We start from the raw sequence: 14,716 nt of genomic DNA on the forward strand, positions 1-14,716 counted from the left end.
ATAGCAATAAAGTTGAACATTTTTTCATGTATCTATTGGCAGTTTGTATGTCTTCTTGGGATAAGTGTCTGTTCAGGTCCTCTGTTCATTTTTTAATTGGATTGTTTGTCTTTTTGTTGTTGAGTTGTATGAGTTCCTTATACATTTTAGAGATTAGCCCCTTATTGGAGGCGTTTGAAAAAAATCTTCTCCTATTTGGTTGGTTGTTTCTTTATTCTGTTGATGGTTTCTTTTGCCATGCAGAAGCTGTTTAGTTTGATATAGTCCCATTCATTTATTTTACTTTTCACTTCCCTTACTTTTGACGTAAAAGCTAAAATAAATGAATGGGACTATATTCCCATTCATAAAGTCCTCTTTGAACTCAAGGTTTATAAGTTTAGTACTTATGTTTTCTTCTATGCAGTTTATTGTTTCAGGTCTTATATTTAGGTCTTTGATCCATTTTGAGTTAATTTTGAGATAGCCACCTGTTAGAATGGCTATTGTCAACAAGACAAATAATAACAAGTGCTGGAGAGGCTGTGGAGAGAAAGGAACCCTCATACACTGTTGATGGTAATGGAAATTAGTATAGCTGTTATGACAACAATATGGAGTTTCCTCAAAAAATTAAGAATAGAATTACTGTATGACCCAGCAATTCCTCTTCTGGTTATTTACCAAAAAAAAAATCTGAAAACATTTATCCGTAAAATTATATATGCTCCAATGTTCATTGCAGCATTATTCACAGTGGCCAAGACATGGAAACAACCAAAGTGTCCTTCTATAGATAATTGGATAAAGAAGAGGTGGTATATATACACACTGGAATATTACTCTGCCATAAAAAGATGAAATATTGCCCTTTGCAACAACATGGATGGATCTTGAGATTATTGTGCAAAGTGAAATAAGTCAGACAAAAAATGTCGGGCACTATATGACTTCACTTTATGTGGGCTATAAAATGAAGGCAACAAAGGAACAAGACAAAGGAACAAAAACTCATAGACACAGACAAAAGTTCAGTGGTTACTAGAGGGTAAGGGGGGAGGGAAGATGGTAGAGGAGGGTAAAAGAGGTCAAATATATGGTGATAGAAGAATTGACTGAGTGAACACACAATATATATATAAATGATGTATTACAGAATTGTACAATTGAAACCTATGTAGTTTTGTTGACCATTGTCACCCCACTAATTTTAATTTAAAAAAATCTTATGATTAGATTGGGCTTCTCTAGAAAATGCAAAATTATCTCCCATCTCAAGATCCTTAACCTTAATCACATCTGCAAAGTTCATTTTGCCATGTAAAGTAATAAGTTTGCAGGATCCAGTGATTACGATGTGGACCTATTTAGGGTCTCATTATTCTGCCTACCACAGTCTACCTTCTGCCCCCCAAAGACTTGCATTCTTCCGACATGCAAAGTATATTCACCTCATCATAGCCTCATACAAAGTCTCAACCCATTACAGTGTCAACTCAAAGTTCAAACTCTCATCTAAATCTCATTAGCTCAAAAGTTCAAAATCTCATCATCTAAATTAGATATGTGTGATGATTCTTTAGTTCCACAACTCTGTAGATTTATGGAACTAGAGAAACAAGTTATCTGTTCCTAAAATACTATGGTGGGATTCTCAGAGGGTATCAGTTACAGAAATTCTGTTTCAAGAGAGTGAAAAATGGAAGGAAAAAGAGTTATTGATCCCAGGTAATTTTAAAATCCAGCTGGGAAACCTCCATTAGATTTCAGGTCCTAGATTAATCCTTTGTGATTTAGCTATTTGGTTTCTCAGTTCTGCCCTCTGAGACATCCCTCATTTCTCATGAATGGTAGTACCTATATTGCAGTTGGGTAGTTTGATCAGCCTGCTTCCTACCTGTAGAAATCTGGGGTTCTGACAGCCTTCTTTAAGTTTGTTCTCTATCCTTTTAAATTATAGCCAGTACTGTTTTGCTAGTTAATATTCTGAAGATATTTGTCGGGCTTCTGTGTATGCAATAGGATTTCTCCATTAGACAAGAAGCTCCCCCTCCCCCACAGATCTTTCCTAGATAATCTGATCTCTATTTTTGGCCTTCGTTGATTGGTCGAGGTATAGAAAATGCCCTAAAGCTTCCTACAAACTCTCCAGTTACACTGAGGTAGTCTGTGAGATTGATTTCCTCAAAGAAACGTTTGTGTTAATGAATACTAATATGTTTGATTTTTCTGTATTAGGTATTAACAAAAAGTGGTGCAACCCCATGCTTGGATTTTTTTTTCCTCTATATCATGATTTCCTGGCAGTGAGTCTCTTAATTTTAGCAATTATTATTTTCAATCTGAATAGAGAATTTCCAAAATCATCCAGTACTCTTCTGTTTTTTGGGGTTTTGGGTTTGTTTGTTTAATAGTTCTTCCTCTATTTACCTCTTTATTCTAACATTGTACTATAAACAGCAAGCAGAAACCAGGCTGCATCTTCAACATTCTGTTTAGAAATCTCCCCAGTTCAATGCACAATTTCACCATTTTCCAGTTCTGCTCTCCACATACCTGAAGGACACAATTCTGCCAATCATTCTGCCACTATATTGCAAAAATTTTCTTTCCTCCAGTTCTCAATCAGCATGTTCCTCTTTTCTTTCTCTTCTTTCACCAGCTGTTCCTTTAATGTCCATATTTTTACTAACAGTCTATTCACAGGGATTTTGGATTCTGTAAGGTGATTTCTATTTCCTCAGTCTTGCTCCTCATTTCCTTCTAAGTACTCATTAGGGGAAATTCACATCAATATTTCTACTAACAGTTAGTTAAAGGAAATATAGCCTTTTTCTGTCATGCTCCTCAAAATTCTTCCTACCTCTGTCCATTGCCCAATTTCAAAGCCATTTTCACATTTTTAGATATTTGTTGCAGCAACACCTCTCCCCTGGTACCAAATATATATTGACTTAATATTACTGCTGTAACAAATTATAATATTCACATAGTGGTTTAAACAATGCAATTGTATTATTTTTAGGTTAGAATTGCAACAGATGCCTTGTTGGGCTAAATCTAATGTCCCAGCACAATTGTGTTCCTTTGTGTACATGCTAGGGAAGAAACTGTTTCCTTGCTTTTCCTGGCCCCCTTCCTTCATCTTAAATCCAGCAATATTGCATCTGTCTGACTACTATTCTCACATCTCCTTTTCTGCCCACAGCTGGGAAAGGTTCTCTGCTTCTAAGGATGTGTATGATTAGATTGGGGCCCCAGATATCCAGGACAATCTCCCCATCTCAAAGGCCTTAATCTTAATCACATTGGCAAAGTCCCTCTTGTCATTTGCTGTGACATACTCATAGATTCTGGAGATTTGGATGCAGACACTTTCAGGAGATATTTTTCTTCCTCCTACAGCTGCCTGCATCATAACAGACTTGGTCACTACCAAGGGCTTCTCCTTTTCTCTTTTTTCTCTTCCCTACCCGCTTACCCTTTAGTACTTGCTCTCCTGCATTTCCATTTTTACAAATCTTTTGAATGGGTGTGATTGATCGAGCAATAAGCTTTGCTTGCCCAATCTCTGTAGATCTTTTGCTAGCTGAAAATGGACTCAGATTATTGTACTTTCTTGAAACTTGGGTTTTCTAGAAAACAGACTCTACAGTGGAGCATACATTGTAAAAAGCTTGTTAGGGAGTGTTTTGGAAATCAAAACTTGTAGAAGAGAAAGGAAAGAAGCAGCAGTGTTGGGCAGAGGAAAAGATCAGGCTGCAATATAGTCTTGACTATATATTGGAAAAGGAGCTTCTGACGCCAGGTGGACCCTATAGATTATTTTGTGTTACAATGTAGAGCGCCAGGCCTTCATGCTATGGAAGCTACCAGTCATTGAATGCAGGTTGCTCAACTAGAAGTAAGGCAGTCTCTACAACCCCGAGCAACTCCCAGTGAGGATGACAGTTGAGACCCATCAGGCAGCAGCTGAAGAAATAAACCTTTCAGTCTTGAAGGGAGATCTGGGAAGTACATCACAGTATCCATTACTCCTCCCAATTTTTATTTCTTAATTTAAATCTGATCTTTGCTACATACATTTTTACAACATATGTGTTACCTATTTCTCTGGTGGTGTTGACTGACAGAGCCATTAATAAATTGGGTAGAGCTAAAGAATGTAATTTCTCTTGCACAGGCTGCCTGTTTTTTAAAAAATAATCCACTTTATATTTAGTCTATAGAATTGGATAGTGTTAGGTAAGGGGGAAGCCAAAACTTTATATCCCTAAGTTACCTGCAGATGAGAACACAAATTGATTTTTTTTTTTTTACAGTCGTTGAGCGGGAGAGACAGACATAAAATGATATTTGTGGGTTTTTCTTTCTTTTAAATGAAAAAAAAATCAAATTTAAAGAGAACGTTTAGGAATAAGATCACGATAAAACATGGATTTTTTTTTTTTTTTGAGAGCCCACTGGCCCATGTGGGAATTTTTTAAAAAGTGATTTTGTGTTCCCATCCCCATGATCACCTCACCTTTGGCAACCATCAGCTTGTTCTCTACATCTATAAGTCTGTTTCTGTTTTGTTTATTTGTTTTGTTTTGTTTTTTTAGCTTCCACATATAAGTGAAATCATACAATATTTGTCTTTCTCTGTCTCACTTATTTCCCTTAGCACGATGTCCTCTAGGTCCATCCATGTTGTCACAAATGGCAAGATTTCATTATTTTTATTGCTAAATATCATTCCATTGTGTGTGTGTGTATATACACACATCTTCTTTACATATTCATCTATTGCTGGACATGTAGGTTGCTTCCCTATCTTGCCTATTACTAGAAGTGCTACAATGAACATCGGGTTGCATATATCTTTTTTAAATTAGTATTTTTGTTTTCTTTGGATTAATATTCAAAAGTGAAATTGCTGGATTGTATGGCAGCTTTGTTTTTAATTTTTTGAAGAATCTCCGTACTATATTCCATACTAGCTGCACTAATTTACAATTCAATTAACAATGTATGAGTGTTCCCTTTTCTACACATCCTTGCCAACACTTGTTGCTTGTTGATATACCATATTGATGATAGCCACTCTGACAGGTGTAAGGTAATATCTCATTGTAGTTTTAATTTGAATTTTCCCGATGATTAGTGATGTTATCTTTTTATATGTGTGTTGGCCATCTGGATGTCCTCTTGGGAAAAATATCTATTTAGGAACTCTGCCCACTTTTTAATTGGAATATGTGTGTGTGTGTGTGTGTGTGTGTGTGTGTGTGTGTGTGTGTGTTGTTTATGAGTTTTTTTAAATATATTTAGGATATTGACCCCTCATCTGTTGTATCATTTGTGAATATCTTCTCCCATTTAGTAGGTTGTCTTTTTATTTTGTTGATGGTTTCTTTTGCTGTGCAGAAATTTTTAGTTTGATGTAGTTCTATGTGTCCCTTTTTTCTTTTGTTTCCCTTGCTTAAGGAGCTCTATCAAAAATAGATATTGCTTAGTGCTATGTCAAAGAGTTTACTGCCTGTGTTTTCTTCTAGGAGTTTTATGGCTTCGGGCCTAACATTTAAGTTTTTAATTCATTTTGAGTCTATTGTATATGAGGTCAGACAATTTAGTTCACAAACTCATCCTAGAAAACTCATTGCTGAATATCACTACAGTCACCTTTGAAGTACTCCCTTTGGGAAGCTATGCACTGACACCAGCACCTAGTCCACCCTTCAAAGCAATTTTGGAACTTTTTATCTGGAATGGCCATCAGAGCTTTCATCGTATTACCCTTGATGTCTTGAGTGTCATCAAAATGTCTTCCTTTCAATATTTCCTTTATCTTCGGGTAAAAAAAGAAGTCATTGGGGGGCCAGATCAAGTGAGTAGGGAGGGTCATCCAATACAGTTATTTGTTTTCTGGCTAAAAACTCCCTCACAGACAGTGCCGTGTGAGCTGGTTCATTGTCATGATGCAAGAGCCAAAAATTATTGGTGAAAGATTCAGGTCGTCTAACTTTTTCACGCAGCCTTTTTAGCACTTCCAAATAATAAACTTGGTTAACTGTTTGTCCAGGTGGTACAAATTCACAATTAATTATCCCTCTGATACATCAAAAAAGTCTAGCAGCATCATTGTAACAAGTTTGCGAACTTGATTGTCAGACCTTGTATGTTACAAGAAAGTCATCTAATTAGATTTTTTGCATGTTCTGTCCAGTTTTGCCAATACCAATGACTGAGATTGCCTTTAACCCATTGTATATCTTTACCCCCCTTGTTGTAGATTAATTGACCACATAAATTAGGATTTATTTCTGGGCTCTCTATTGTTTTCTCTTGATCTATATATGATTTTATGCCAATAACATATTGTTTTGATTATTATAGCTTTGTAGTATAGTTGAAATCAGGGAGCATGATAACTCCAACTTTGTTCCTTCTCGATGTTTCTTGGGCTATTTGGGGTCTTGTGGTTCCATATAAATTTCAGAATTAATCTAATTCTGAGAAGAATGACTTTGGTATTTTTTTTCTTTCTTTTTTGTCTTTTAATTATTTTTATTACTCAAAGAAAAGCTTCATTTTCATTTTTTTTTTTAATTTAACTTTCTGACTCTGCTTGTGCCTTCAACACTTTCACAACGATTTTCTGCTTCTCGATAAGGAAAGCACACTTGATCCTGTCACGGACACATTTAGTACACATGGATCCACCATAGGCCCTGCTGACATGTTTTTTTTTGTTTTAGACAACCTCATCAGAACGTTAGGTCTCACAGCACAAACTCCATGGAGTCGTCCTGGGCACATGCCACATGCAGATTTTGGTGCTTTCCCAACCTTCTTGGTATAAAGGTAAACAATTCTATTACCAGGGGTTCGGGACAGCCTAGTTTTGTTAGAGGCTGTATTGTAGGACAGCCTCCTACGGTATGTCAAATCCTGGACCATTCTGAATACCTGTAGACACTGTCCCCGGAAGAGCTCCCTTTGGTATTTTAATAGGCATTGCATTGAATCTGTACATTAATTTAAGTAGTAAGGGCATTTTAACAATATTAAATTTTCCAATCCATGTGCAAGGGACATCCCATTTACTTGTGTCTTGTTCAGTTTCTTTCTTGTGTCTTATGTGTTTTCAGAGTACAGGTCTTTCAACCCTTTGCTTAAATTTATTCCTAAGTATTTTATAGCTTTTGGTGCAATTGTAAATGGGATTATTTTCTCAATTTCTCCTGATTGTTCATTATTTGCATATACATATGAAAGAGATTTCTGTATATAGATTTTGTGTCTTGCAACTTTACTGAAGCCATTATTAGTTCTAATAGTGGTTTTGTTTTGTTTTGGTTTTTGGTGGAGTCATTTGGGCTTTATATATCTAGTACCATGTCATCTGCAAATCATGAGTTTTACTTCTTCCTTTCCAATTTGGATGTCTTTTATGTGTTTGTGTTGTCTGATTTCTGTGGCTAGGACTTCCAATATTACGTTAAATAGAAGTGGTGATAGTTGTCACCCTGTCTTATTCCTGATCTTAGAGAAAAGGTTTTCACATTTCCCCATTGAGTATGATATTAGCTGTGGGTTTGTAATGTATGGCCTTTATTATGTTGAGATATGTCTCTTCTATACTCACTTTGTTGAGATTTTTTATCCTTAATGGACATTGAATTTTGTCAAATGCTTTTTCTGCATCTATTGATATGATCATATAATTTTTATCTTTTATTTTGTTTATGCAATGCATCACATTAATTGATTTGTTTATATTGAACGAAACTTGCATCCCAGAAATGCATCCCACTTGATCGTGGTATGTGAACTTTTTAATGTATTGTTGAATTCAGCTTATTAATATTATGTTGAAGATTTTTGCATCTATGTTCAAGGATATTGGCCTGTAATTTTCATTTTTTGTAATGTCTTTACCTGGTTTTTGGTATCAGGGTAATGCTGCCTTCATAAAATAACTTTAAAAATGTTCCTTTTCAATATTTTTGAAATAGTTTAAGAAGCATAAGTGCTAATTCTTTTTTGAATGTTTGGTAGACCACCTGTGAAGCCATGTGGTCATGGACTTTTATTTATTGGGAGTTTTTTGATTACTGCTTCAATTTTATTGGTGGTAATTGGTGTGTTTAGACTTTTTTATTTCTTCCTGTTTCAGTCTTGAAAGGTTATATACTTGTAGGAATGTATCCATTACTTTTAGATTGTAAAATTTGTTGGTATATAATTGTTCATAGTACTCTTTAATTATTCTATTTCTATGGTGTCAGTTGTAACTTTGCTTTCATTTCTGATTTTATTTATTTGGGCTCTCTTTTTCATGCTGAGTTTGGATAAACACTTGTCTATTTTATTTTATTGATATTTTATATTTTTAAAATTTATATTGTGGTTATTTCCACTCTGATCTTAACTATTCTCTTTCTTCTGTTTATTCTGAGTTTTATTTGTTCTTTATCTAGTTACTTTCAGTATAGAGTTGGATTGTTTATTTGAGGCTTTTCTGGTTTCTTCATAGAATTGAGACTTATTCCTTCCTCTTGAATTATACCGTGCAGTGTCACAGGAGTGTATGGAATCAGAGCTATATTAAATTTCAAAACCCACAGCTTACTGGTTTTGTGACCCAAAGCAAAACAAACAAACAAACACAAACACTATTTTGAAGCTCAGTTTCTTTATTTGCAAAATCTAAATAATAGTGTCCATTTCACAGGGTTACTTATGTGTTGAAAAACATAGTGATATAAGGTTTCTACTATTGGATGGCAGAAAATTATTGTTCAAAATAGATTTTCTTCTTCTTTTGATTCATTATTAGATCTTTAATGATCTTTCATTTCTCTTCTTCCATGGGCCCCCATCCTCATTATGTACTTGGTACATTATATACCTATTACAATCGTAGAAATGCAAAGACAGCCTCTTCCATAAATGGGGCTGGGAGAATTGGAAAGCTGTTGCAAACGAGTAAAACTAGACTGCTATCTGTCACCATGTACCAAAATTAATTTAAAATGGATCAAAGACCTAGACATAAGACCTGAAATAATAAACTGCATAGAAGAAAACATAGGTACTAAACATATGGACCTAGGGTTCAAAGAGAATTTTATGAATTTGACTCAAAAGGCAAGGGAAGTAAAAGCTAAAATAAATGAATGGAACTATATCAAACTAAAAAGCTTCTGCACAGCAAAAAAAAAAAAAATTGGCAAAATAAAGAGACAACCAACTTAATGGGAGAAGATTTTTGCAAACAGCACTTCCGATAAGAGGCTAATATCCAAAATATACAAGGAACTCATGAAACTCAACAACAAAAAAACAAAAACCCAATTGAAACATGGGCAGAAGACCTGAAGAGACATTTCTCCAAAGAGGACATACAAATGGCAGATAGACATATGAAAAAATGCTCAGCATCACTAATCATCAGAGAAAGACAAGAGATATCACCTCACCCCAGTTAGAATGACTATCATCAACAAGACAAATAGTAACAAATGTTGGAGAGGCTATGGAGAAAAAAGAACTCTCATATTCTGTTGGTGAGAATGCAGATTGGTGTAACCGCTATGGAAGGCCGTGTGGTGGGTCCTTAAACAATTAAGAATAGAATTGCCATATGACCCAGCAATCCCTCTCCTGGGCATCTACCCAAAAAATCTGAAAACATTTATATATAAAGACAGGTGTGCTCCAATGTTCATTGCAGCTTTATTTACAGTAGCCAAGATATGGAAAAAACCAAAATGTCTTTTGATAGATGAGTGGATAAAGAAGTTATGGTATATATAAACAATGGAATACTATTCGGTCATAAGAAAAGATGAAATAGTACCATCTGGGACAACATGGATGGATCTTGAGATTGTAATGCTAAGAGAAATAAGTCAAAAGAAAAAAGTAGAGAACCATATCATTTCACTAATATGTGGTATATAAAATTGAAAACAACAAAGGAACAAGACAAACAAATGAAGAAACAAAAACTCATAGACATAGACAATAGTTAAGTGATTATAAGAGGGTAATGGGATCAGGGTTCTAGAAAAGGGTAAATGGGGTCAAATATATGGTGATGAAAAGAGAACTGACTCTGGGTGGTGAATATACACAATGTGATATGTAGATGATGTATTACAGAATTGTACACCTGAAATCTATGTAACTTTACTAACTTTACCCCAATAAACTTAGAAAATAATAATCCTAGAAAACAATATTTCGGTAAGTTTTAACTCATTAAATATAGTTCTTTTAAGAAGAAATAAAATATTTTAGGAAAACTGAAATATATAATGTGCTTTATTCACACATTTCTAGGTCTATGTGTACTTTTTTTCTTTTATATTAAATGTGTTGGTGTGACTTTGGTTGATAAAATTAACATAGGTTTCAAGTGTACAATTCTGCAATATATCATCTGTATGTTGCATTGTATTTTCACCACCCAAAGTCATATGTCTTTCCATCACCATATATTTGACTCTCTTTACCCTCTTCTATTTCCTTCCCCTGTTACCTTCTGGAACCACTAAACTGTTGTTTGTATCTATGAATTTTTGCTTGTTTGCCTTTTTTATTTGTTGTATTTTCATTTTTATCGTATCGATCATAAATAAATTTTGTATGTAACCTGATCAGAACTTAAATTTAAATTGGGAATATATAAGCAATTAGTTATGGTAAATCTATTTGTAAAAGAGAGACATATGAGCATAAATTACTATATTTGTTTTTGTACCTTAAAGTATATTATTAAAAAAACTACATGTAATAATTGCTGAAAAATTGTATGTCTTGAGCTTTTTGAAAAAATATTTTTATAAGCATCACTTTTAACCAAAAAAAGTGCACAAAGAGAATTTTAAAGACCATTTTTATGAAATCTGTGATATAGAACCATAAATTTTCACACAATGACAATAAAAATTTTAAATAACTATGCATACTGTAAATATGGTTTGACAACTCTGTGTACATGCAGACACTCATGTCAATAAACGAAACAAAAGTCCACTTATATATGCTATACATTCCACTTTTGCTATTTTGTTTGATCCTATTCTACTTTATTTTAAAAAATTGTTGCCTAGCCCTTTAACTTGATCTCATGACCCCTACTTCATTACAATCCATAAATAGGTCAATTCACAGTTTCAAAAATACTGTGGTAAGGCTCCTAGGATTCCATATTAAAAAGCAATGCTTGGGGCTTTGGATAAAAAAAAAATATAACTACAAGCTGCTGTGCCATAAAGAATTAGGTATATCTTAGTTGTGTTTAGTTTATGATCCTTAAAAAACACATGGAAAGAGTGGAAACCATCACCATTAACGAAAGTCAGTCAGAGAGTTGATGGTGTGTGCTAGTGTATCTATCTATTTATCTGTAGAGAATTATCTTAATCAAGTCTGAGAAAATTCAAAAGCATTTTGGAATACTATGTACTCAAAACACCTAACAGATACAATATTTTTCAAACAGAACTTTGTCTAATTTCAGTTTCTGTTATCACATATTTATTTTAATATCTTAAATTATCTTCTCAAACTTAAAAAAGAAATAAAAAATTTGTATGAAATAAAACCAATTTATTTGTACCACCACCTTATTTGTTAATTTTATATATCTCTAAACACATAAATTTTAATTATTTACATCAAAATAGGAGGAATCAAAAGCATGTAAGAAGCAGAGTCAGGACCTGTTTTCATGCATCCACCTTGCTACCAGGTATCGGGACATATGTGTGTGACAGAAGTGCTGATTTTATTTGTAGCTCCAGATTATGCATCATTTAAAAGTGCCTTTATATAACCCAAAGCCAGGGCACTGTCATTTTCATAATCAAATCTCAAGCCATACGATTAAAAACTAGGCTCATATCATCACCTTTCATGTTTCTACTTTTCTGTTACATTCAAGGCGTAAGCAGCACATTAACTAGTGAGCAATTTTATTGCTCCAGTATACTAACACCTTAATCTATTTTTAAGTAGGAATTTCAATGTTACTTTTTTTTTTCTAAATTAGTATACAAACTTAGTAAGGGCTATTGCATTGAAGAATATCTAACTCAGATAAATAGTTACATACATATTCCAAATGAAGAGATATTTGTAAATTCTGGAAAGCTATTTAAAAATCTCAATAATAAATGGCTGTATGTAGGGGATAGTTTCAAGCAGAGCCATCTCCAATGTTATCTGCTTCTGTCATAGCATCCATTTGTGCTTTGCTCCCGGTAAATTATTATTATGTTATTCAATAAATTTTATTTTCCTCTTCTATGAAGGATTGATAACATTTCAATGTTTGCTTCACCTTTTAGAGGTTTATAGATTTTAAAACGGATATCTAGAAGACAATTACTTTAAATATTTATACTTTGTATAAGTATAGTATGGTATTATCATGGTATATTAATTTATTATGATTTTCTATTTAACTAGGACTCATACCATTTACAATATATCATGGACTATTCCCCATAGCAGCAGTGATAATTGTTGTTGTTCCTCTTCTTCCTCCTCTTCTCTTCTTCCTCTTCTTCCCTCCTTTTGCCTCCTCCTCCACTTTTCCACCATCATCACATCACCACCATCATCATCATCATCATCATCATCATCGCTGTTAATCATCTTCATAACCGACCTATAAGGTAAGCACTAATATTATTAGTCACCTGTTGACTGTCACACAGTAAGTAAGTAGAAAGCCTAATGTATTTTGTGGCAGTTTCTAACATCATCAGTTAACCTTAGATATCAATCAGCATCTTGTTTTAGCACAACAGTTCTAGTTCTCATTCATCTGCCTGTAGAAGTCTTCCTCTCTCAGAAACAGATACCAACCAAAAATGTTTTGTAAATGTTCATTTGTCTGTTGTGTCTTAGATAATCAAAATGACAGTTTCTTAAACATATCATTGGCTCAATTTATTTTCTTTTTTCTTTTTTATTAAATTTATTGGGGTGATATTGGTTAGTAAAATTATACAGGTTTCAAGTGTACATTTCTATAATACATCAGCTATTTATTGTGCAGTGTGTTCACCACCCAGAGGCAGTTCTCCTTCCGTCACCATATATTTGACTCCCTTTACCCTCTTCTATCTCCCCCCTCCCTCCTTACCCTCTGGTAACCAGGAAACTGTTGTCTGTGTCTATGAGTTTTTGTTTCTTTGTTTCTCTTGTTCGTTTGTTGCTTTCAGTTTTATACCCCACATATGAGTGAAGTCAGATGGTTCCCAACTTTTCTGTCAGACTTATTTCGCTTAGCTTAACAATCTCAAGATCCATTCATGGTGTCGCAAATGGCAGTATTTCATCTTTCCTTATGGCAGAGTAGTATTCCATTGTGTATGTGTGTATATATACCACATCTTCTTTATCCAGTCATCTATTGAAGGACACTGTAGTTTCCATGTCTTGGCCACCGTAAATAAAGCTGCAATGAACATCAGAGCACATATATCTTTACGGATAAATGTTTTCAGATTTTTGGGGTAAATACAGAGAAAAGGAGTTGCTGTCTTGTAAAGTAACTCTATTCTTAATTTTTTGAGGAACCTCCATACTGTTTTCCATAGTTGCTGTACTAATTTGAATTTCCACCAGCAGTGTATAAGGGTTCCTTTTTCTTCACAACCTTTCCAATAACAATAACCTTTTTATTATTGTCTTGTTGATAATAGCCATTCTCAGAGATATGAGATGGTATCTCATTGTGGTTTTGATTTGCATTTCTTAATAGCTAGTGAAATTAAGCAGTTTTTCTTGTATTTGTTGGCCATTTGTCTCCTTGGGAGAAGTGTCCGTTCAGGTCTTCTGCCCATTTTTTTGTTGTATTGCCACCCTGAATGTCCCTGATTTTGTGTGATCTCGTGTGATCTCAGAAGCAGGGTCAGTCCTGTTTAGTACTTGGATGGCTCAACTTCTATCAACAACTGACTCATCTTTCAGGGCTTAAAAGAGTGCTTAAGGAATATTCTCATCCATGCAAACAATGATGATATGTATTTGTAGTGAATGGTCCACTTGCAGAATAATAACACTGATTAGTCAGTGAACATATCTACATTTTATCTCATATAGGAAATGATGTGGCACATTTGATCATGTTGTATACTGGCTACCAAATGTGGGGATTATAGAAAGTTTCATTTTCCTCTCTATTATTTGTCAATGTAAAGTGTTTTCTATTTCTGTCCAAGGATAGTGATGTGGTTGAAATTCTTCTACAGGATCCCTGTGAAGCTATTCACAATTCTGTGAATTCTCTTTCAAAAGATGTTAAAATTCCCTAGGAATTTGGTTTATCTAGTTGTAGGGAACAGTCATTATTCTCACACTATATGCTTCAAGAAGTGTGATAGAAAAAACCTTATTGCAGAATTTCCAAATATGAGAGTCTGGTCAAATAAGTTTGAGAAACTGTTAAGCTAAAACTCCTTTTAGATTAGTAATAATATTCATATAACTAGTAAAGATTATAAGAACTCCTGAAATTAAAACACACACGCACACACAAAAAAATTAATCCAGCATTTCCTGAAACTTCTGAATATATAATATCACTTTTTTCCTTGTAACAGCTCAACTAATACCCTACATTTTGCTTTCAACCAAAAATATAATCATTAATGTTTAAAGCCCCTGTGATTTTTAATGTATTTAATACTCTCACTAAGTATTGGTTTTCTCATATTTACCTCATAGTGAT

At 34.1% G+C, this 14,716-nt stretch overlaps 1 pseudogene across 1 annotated transcript; it reads right to left on the reverse strand.

Moving 5' to 3' along the window:
- Positions 1 to 6,518: 6,518 nt before the first annotated feature.
- Positions 6,519 to 6,921, reverse strand: LOC308505188 (large ribosomal subunit protein eL34-like; annotated as a pseudogene). Its single transcript has one exon. The product of its transcript is annotated as a large ribosomal subunit protein eL34-like (transcript).
- Positions 6,922 to 14,716: the final 7,795 nt, after the last annotated feature.

This window comes from Rhinolophus hipposideros (genome assembly GCF_964194185.1).
Source record: "Rhinolophus hipposideros genome assembly, chromosome: 11".
Taxonomy (NCBI): Eukaryota; Metazoa; Chordata; class Mammalia; order Chiroptera; family Rhinolophidae; genus Rhinolophus; species Rhinolophus hipposideros.